The sequence below is a fragment of the Microtus oregoni genome, unplaced genomic scaffold (genome assembly GCF_018167655.1).
Source record: "Microtus oregoni isolate MIOR12 unplaced genomic scaffold, Mior012 000032F_ref0000030, whole genome shotgun sequence".
Lineage (NCBI taxonomy): Eukaryota > Metazoa > Chordata > Mammalia > Rodentia > Cricetidae > Microtus > Microtus oregoni.
In genome coordinates, this window is record NW_024543091.1 from 24,811,569 (window position 1) to 24,820,000 (window position 8,432).

Consider the following 8,432-nt stretch of genomic DNA (forward strand, 5'->3'; position numbering starts at 1 on the left):
TTTCTTTTATTTTTATTTTTAATCTTTGTGGTTTTTTTGAGGTAGGGTTTCTCTGTGTATCTTTGGCCGTCCTGGACCTCACTCTGTAGACCTGGCTGACCTCAAACTCACAGAGATCCACACGCCTCTGCCTCCCAAGTGCTGGGTTTAAAAGTGTGTGCCCCCAAACCCAGCTACTCTATTTCTTTTTTGTTTTAAGGACTTTATTCTTTTTCTGTTCTCTCCCAATGCTACATATATTTTTAAACATACTGTAAACTGTTTAGAGTTTCTTTTTTTCCATCTGAATCTGTCCTTACTGTATAAACCTATCTTTTTCTGAGCACATGAGTGTTTAATCTGCTAAATGGCGTGGCTAGGGTTGAAGCTGTGGCTTTGGTGGCTGTCTCCACCCCATTCCTTAGCTTTCTGAGAGTCTAGCTTCATGACTGAGGTAAAGGCAAGAACCACATTTATTGCCACAATTCTATGGAGTTTCTAGGTCCATGAAACCACGCAGAAGCAGCCGCTAGCTGCTCATAAACACCATTTAAGTGTCTGGTAGCAAGGCCTCTTTAAAAGAGCTGCAAGGTTTTTGCCTCTAAGACTGAATCAGGAAGTCTCGCTGAAAGGAGCCCCACCTCTGCCTGCCTCTGGCAAACAGAGCCTAGTGGAGTAAAAACAGTTACCAAGCAGCTACATTTGACTCTGTTCTCTGTAAAATCCTTTTTTTAAAAAGCTTTCTCAAGCTTTTTGTGGAAATTCTTGCTAAACATTTAAGCACCATTTGTTGATGGAAATTTCTGTCCCACCTGGTCCCACAGCCATTCAGTCCCAAAGAAATATACAGAGGCTTATATTAATTATAAACTGGTTTATTAGTTCAGGCTTATTATTAACTAGCTCTTACAACTTAAATCAACTCATAATTTTTTTTAATATTTTATTTATTATTCATTATGTATACAATAGTCTATCTGTGTGTATGCCGAAGGCCAGAAGAGGGCACCAGACCCCATTACAGATGGTTGTGAGCCACCATGTGGTTGCTGGGAAATGAACTCAGGACCTTTGGAAGAGCAGGCAATGCTCTTAACCACTGCGCCATCTCTCCAGCCCCTCAACTCATAATTTTTATCTATGTTTAGTCACAAGGCTTCATACCTTCTTTCAGTGAGGCATTCTCATCTTGCTTCCTCTGCATCTGGCTAGTGACTGACTCTCTGCCTTTCCTCTTCCCAGAATTGTCTTATCTGGTTGCTTCACCTATACTTTCTGCCTGTCTCCTGGCCAATCAGTGTTTTATTAAACCAATACAAGTGACAAATCTTTATAGTGTACAAGAGCATTATCCCACAGCAGCTTATCTGGGTTTTGTAACCAGTCCTAGGCAGCCTAGGTGATGTGACTCTGTCTCAAACAAACGACAGAAAAGGGGTTCAACAAAGAAAAATATCAATAGCTATTTTACTGTTGTGAGGCAATTCTACCAGAGACCCCAAGGACACTCTTAAAGTGGAATGGAAGGTCTGTATTGCTGGCCAGGTGCTTCAGGGGAACTTGCCCAAATCATGCAGCCCAAGCCAATCTTTGCCTTCCTTTTATACAGAAAACCCACATCCTGGTTGACACACTTTGGTCAGCAAGAACAGCTGCGGCCTGTTATGGTATTCACAGCTTTTTAAGAGGGCTCCCTGAATCAGTAAACTCCTTTTCTGTCAGAAGCTGTGGCATAACATTGTGTTGAGCCCTTAGTTGAATGCTGAGCTTTGCCCTGTGTCTAGAGCTTCACAGCCAAAAAGTGCCTCTTCCCTCCCAAGACTGGCTGAGATGGGAGGGAGGGGTCAAGGAGGAAAGGATTCAAGCTGTGCTACAGCCTCCTTTCACACTGATGTTTGAGTCAGACCTGGTGATCCACGCCTTTAAAAGCCAGCACTTGGGGGGGCTGGAGAGATGGCTCAGAGGTTAAGAGCATTGCCTGCTCTTCCAAAGGTCCTGAGTTCAATTCCCAGCAACCACATGGTGGCTCACAGCCTTCTGTAATGAGGTCTGGTGCCCTCTTCTGGCCTGCAGGCATACACACAGACAGAATATTGTATATATAATAAATAAATATTTAAAAAAAAAAGCCAGCACTTGGGAGGCGGTCCACGTAGTCAGTTGCAGCCAAAGCTGCAAAGTGAGACTCTGTCTTTAAAAAAGTTATTTATGTAGCTTTGTGGTTCTAAGTATCAAATCTTAGAACTCGGGAAGCTGAGGCAAGAAGATTGCAAACTCAGAGTTAACCTGGGTTATACAGCTCGGCTTCAGAACTACAACCTATATTTAAAAAAAAAAAAAACTAAGGAAAAAAGAGAGAAGGAATGGGAGGAAGAAAGGAAGGAAGGATAGAAAGAAAGAAGGAAGGACGGAAGGAAGGACAGAAGGAAGGAAGGAAGGATAGGAAGGAGGGAGGGAGGGAGGGAGGGAGGGAGGCAGGGAGGGAGGGAGGGAGAGAGGGAGGAGATAGGGAAAGTGCCTGTTTCCAGCTTCCACAGCCACCAGTAGTATCTAAGATGTCCCTCTGCCATATACTTACTCTTCTTCCATTAGGTTCAGCCTTTTAAATACTTCTTTTTAAACATTCCCGGGCTGGGGATGTGGCTAAGTTGGTAGAGTGCTTGTCTGGTATACACAAAGCCTTGAGTTCAGTCCCCAACACTGCATAAACAAGCCACAGTGGCTCACCTGTAATCCCATCACTGGTAAGCGGAGAAAGAAAGATCAGATGTTCAAGGGCATCCTTGACTATATGGTAAATTTGAGGTTAGCCTGGGTTACATTTAAACATCCTTGATCCACAGTTAGAAGCAACCTTGTATTTTAAAACTTGGGTTTAACAGAGCTGCAAAAGTTTCAAGTTCATGTACTTGTTGACCTCAAGGTGCCAGATCTGGAAACGAGTCCTCCAGACATCCTAGCTGATGTCACTGATGCAGTGATGGCAAGACAATATGGCGACAGAGGACTCATCATGGCTTCTTTTGTAACAGTGACAGCCTGGAAAGCAACAGGGGACTGGTTAAATAATTCACTGCTTACCCACACAGTGGATTACTAGATAGCCATTTAAGATAGAAAGGAAAACAAGACTCAAGATGTAATTTTCAATGAAAATTCAAGAGTGAAATCACCAGCACCCAGATCCCTCCCTTCACTGAGCCAGAGACATGCGCTTCTTCACTCCGTAATATAGTTGAAATGAAGATAGATTATCATCAAAGGCCTGCCATAATTCAATTGGAATGGGTTTCACTCTTAGTATATAAAATAATGCCGTGTTTTACAATCTATAGTATCTGGAAATTTATGAAAGTCAATAGCATTTACCAAGTTCAAGGCATTGTCAAGCAATGTGTAGATATTACATATAGATTTTTTCTTTTTATTACATTTACTTCATTAGTATGTGAGTATGTGTGCGCATTGGAGCGAGTACAAGAGAGTGCTTATCTGCTCAGGCACACAAGCCCATGTGTGTAGATGAGAGGACAGGGAGCCAACAGGACTTGGTTCTCTCCTTCTACTGTCTAAGTCTTGGAATCAAATTCAGTCATTGGACCTGGCAGCAAGCATTTTTACTAAGTTATCTCTCAGCCCCCCCCCCCCATCACAACACTCAGTAGGCTGTCTACGTTCTATAGGTCAGATTGACTTTAGGTACTATCTAGATTTCCAGAGTGGATGCTCTTAGGCTCAGGAGCCAAAGCTACTGATAACGGCAATGTCACATATAGATGGAGACAGAGACTGCTCTTTCATTTCCCCGCCACCCAGACCTGAATAATCACACAGAAACTACAGAAATTACAACATTGTTTGACCTATTAGCTCAGGCTTCTTATTAACTAACTCTTACATTTTAAATTAATCCATTTCTATTCATTCATGTATCACATGAGGCTGTGGCTTACCGGGTAAGGTTCTCTTCTGGCATCTTTCTCCTTCAGCAACTATATGATGTCTTCTTGACTCTGCTTGCTTTCTCTCTCTATCTCTGTTCTGATTTCCCACCTGGCTTTTCTCGCTAAACCATTGACTGAAACAGCTTTATTCATCAACCAATAAAAGCAACACATATACAGAAGGACATTCCACATCATATAGAGGGATCTCTGGGTGCCAGGCCTGTCATTGATGCTTCCTCGCTTCCTGTATTAGTTCACTTAGTTCTTAATTAGCATATAATGAGGGCGACAAGAACATCTCTCATGTATGTGAGGATGAAGAAACAAAGCATTGAGAGGTTAGGACACTGCCCACAGATCAGGCAAGTCTTCACACTGCGATTAGCCTACTCTAGACAACCACTCACAAACATGCCCAGAAATTGGTCTCCAAGCCACTGCTATATTGTATCGAGTTAATAATCAATATAAGCCATCACACCGGGCAAGTAGGAAGCCCCTGGATTCTGTCCCCACATAAACAGGGAATGAAGGTGAATTGTAGTGGGATAGTTGATCACACTGTGAACCCTGAGTTAGCGTTTACCTTGACTCAAAGAGGCTGAGCTAGTAACTAGTTGACAGGAAGTAATCATAGAACAGCTGAGGGCATCTGGTAGCGCTAGAAAGATGCCCAGGAAGTAGCAGGGAGGGACTGAGGTTTGTTTGTTTGTTTGTTTGAGGTTGGTTCAGAGCAGAAGGACATCATCTTTCAGGGACTCTGGCAAGGAGAGAAAATTAGCTAGTTGCTACTCAAACTCTCTGAGCTCGAAGGTTTTCCCCTAGCCTTTGAATCTTGAGTCTCACTTATAAATTGAATAATAGAGATTTAGTTAAAGCTATCTTAGGTGGCAGCAACAGAGACATTGCCAGGGAATGAAGGCCAGGGGCTGGGAGCTGGGGGCTGGGACCACAATTCCCACCAGGCTGAGGCCTCAGTGACGGGGCAGCTGTCAGAGAAGCAGGCCTGGTTCTTCGGAGATACGGTTGCTGGCTGGAACAGCAGTAGCTTAAGGCACAGCCATTGTGCCAATGGTAAAGAGAAACAGTGATGCCCGTAACCAAAGCACTAGCAAAGTGGAGGTAAGATGATGAGTTCAAAGTCATCCTCAGACGCATAGCAAGTTTGAGCCCAGCCTGGGCTACATGAGACCCTGTTTCAAACTAATAATAAAAATGATGATAATTTGTATTTGTAAAATTGAATTTTAAAATAAATTTAGAAGGATAAAAAGAAACTGGTGCTCGTGTATTGCTTGAAGGGTAGTGTGGGACTGGGAATAGAGTGGATAGGGTGCATAATGGGAATGGAAAACTTTATTCTGTACCATTTTTATGGCATTTGATTTGGGGTCCGTGTGAATACATTACCAGTTTGAAACTAAATCAAACAAGTATTTTAACTTTGCTTCAAATGAGCAAACCACTGTTGTAAGAGAAGCCTTCTAAGAGTCAATAAGGCTCCTGGAGCCATTTGCTGTTTTGTTATTCTGATATTTATCTTGTAAGCCTCTGACAGGTTTTATCTTGTTATTTTGAAGTATCGAGGGGCAACAGATGAATGCTTCCCTTAAGCCTGACCACACATGCCATGATTTCAAGGCTTCAATCCCATGGCATGACCTCACACGTGGGTCCCCCAGATCAAGCCAACAGAAGGGCAGCACCATGGCTAAGCAGCAAGGAAAACCGCTCCCCTCCGAGAGTGGCAGCGTGGACGCCAGCTGTGTTGGCATGGGGATTTGCCTTTTAAGTCCTTCGTCTCCCAACAGATTCAGAGCGGTTGACTCTCTGACATTCTCTTCTTCATGAGTCACGGGGTCTGAACTGCTTAAATATTGAGAATCAAAACAATATCTTTCTTCCCCAATTTTTAAAGATGTGTGTGTGTGTGTTTGTGTGTGTGTGTGTTGTGCAAACATGGGCACAAGGTCAGAGGATAACTATGCACACTGTATTCTGCCCTTTCATCTTTGTGTGGCTCCAGAGATCAAACTCGGGTTTATTATTTGGGGTATCAAGCTCCCTTGCCCATTGAGCGATCCCACCAGGCTTTTGGTGGTGGTGGTGGGAACACTAGATCTCAAGTAGCCCAGGCTGCTTCCAGCTCCCGAATGCTAGGATTATAAGCATGCACCACCACACCCAGCTTATTCTTTTCTGAGGATGAAACCCATGGCTCCTGAGTGCCAGGAAAGCAAGCACTCTGCCGTTTGAGCTCTAGCTCCATCCCACCCCCTCCAATTGCCATCCCATCCAAAAGGGTTGCAGTTTGGGCAGTACCTACTTTATTCCAGCTATGGCACTGAGTAAATTTAGGAATCCCAAATCTCTTTCAGTTTCCAGAAAAAAAAAATATAAAATGTCCATTTTCAATAAGCGTTTGGCTTGCAAAGATCCTTTGCTATCACTTCCCCCAAAGGACATGATGTGTTGCCTTCCAGTTCTATTCAATGTTACAAGAGCTGGGAGATCAGCATGCCAGCCTGATGCATCATGGGAGAGTGTGTGTGTGTGTGTGTGTGTGTGTGTGTGTGTGACCAGCCTCTGATAAAGATGCTCTGGGGAGCTGCTCCAGCACAAGCAGCAGATGTCTGGAATCTATCTCTGTCTAAAGACATTTAAAGGCCTGCACCATCAGCAGCTATCAGAGACTCGAGTTCACTGCACTCCCAGGACTCAGGACTAGCAGCGAATGGATCCCAGAGCCATTAGGAGATCCATGCTAGGGCTGAGGATAGAGTATCCCACACACAGGAAGCTTTGGGTTTCAACCCTAAACTAGGCAGGGTAGGTGGCACACTCTTGTAATCCTAGCCCTTGGGTGGGAGAAGGAAGAGAATCAGAATTTCAAAGTCATTCTTGTTAATATAATGAGTTCAAGGTCAGCCTAGGCAACACAAGACCCTGTCTCAAAAAAGAAAGGAAGGAAAGAGGGAGGGAGGGAGGGAGGGAGGGAAGACAGAAAGAAAGAAAGAAAGAAAGAAAGAAAGAAAGAAAGAAAAGAGACTCATACTAATGTCAAGTATGTTTTGTTATTATTCGGTTGTTTTAAGATTTACTTATTTTAAGCCAGGCGGTGGTGGCGCACGCCTTTAATCCCAGCACTTGGGAGGCAGAGGCAGGCGGATCTCTGTGAGTTCGAGACCAGCCTGGTCTACAGAGCTAGTTCCAGGACAGGCTCCAAAACCACAGAGAAACCCTGTCTCGAAAAACAAAACAAAACAAAAAAAACCAAACAACAAGATTTACTTATTTTAGCCGGGCAGTGGTGGCGCACACCTTTAATCCCAGCATTCGGGAGGCTGAGGCAGATGGATCTCTGTGAGTTCGAGACCAGCCTGGTCTACAGAGCAAGTTCCAGGACAGCCAGGACTGTTACACAGAGAAATCCAGTCTCAAAAAGCACCTCCCATTTTTTTAAAACTTATTTTGGGCCAGGGTTGGTAATGCATTCTTTTCATTTCATCACTTGGAAGGCAGAGGCAGATGATCCATGCGAGTTCAAGGCCAGCCTGGTCTACACTGAGAGTTCTAAGGCAGCCAGGACTACATAGTGAGACCCTGTCTCAAACAAAACAAAAGACCAACTTATTTTTATTTTATATGTACGAATGTTTTCTTGCATGTATGTCAGGTCACTGCTTGTCTTCCTGGTACCCTGAAAGAGGTACCAGGAGGAGCCAGAGGAGGGCACAAGAGTTGTAAATGGCTATAAGCTGTCATGAGGGTGATAGAACCTGACCCAGGGTCCTCTGCAAGAGTTGCAAGTGCTCTTAACGACTGAGACATCTCTCGAGTCCCACTAAAGTCACATTTTAAGTACCTGATAAGCCATACAATGAAGAGATACCCAAGGAGGCTCACAAAAAGTAGTATATTTCAGCCGGGCGGTGGTGGCGCACGCCTTTAATCCCAGCACTCGGGAGGCAGAGGCAGGCGGATCTCTGTGAGTTCGAGACCAGCCTGGTCTACAAGAGCTAGTTCCAGGACAGGCTCCAAAACCACAGAGAAACCCTGTCTTGAAAAATCAAAAAAAAAAAAAAAGTAGTATATTTCAAATGTCTGCATTTTAATTGAATTTTATTTTATTTCATTTAATTTTTTTATTTTATAAAAAAATCTCATATATCTAAATCTGTATGAAATTACAGATGACTAAAATAGGCCCTTTTAATACAAAAATGAAATTAAAAATAGTTTATTTTGAGGCTGCAGGTGCCACTACACTGAACATTTAGGGGGGGTCACTACAAGGGTGGCGGGTGACACGGGAGCACTGGGAAGTGAGGGATGGGGTACATGGTGTGAAATCCCCAAAGAATCAGTAAAAAACATTAAATAAATAAATAAATAAATAAATAAATAGAAGCAAATACATTCACTTTATTTTTGTTAACCAGGAGATAACTACAGAATTCGTAAACCCACAGTGCAATAGTTATTCATTCCTGACATGAAAGTGAC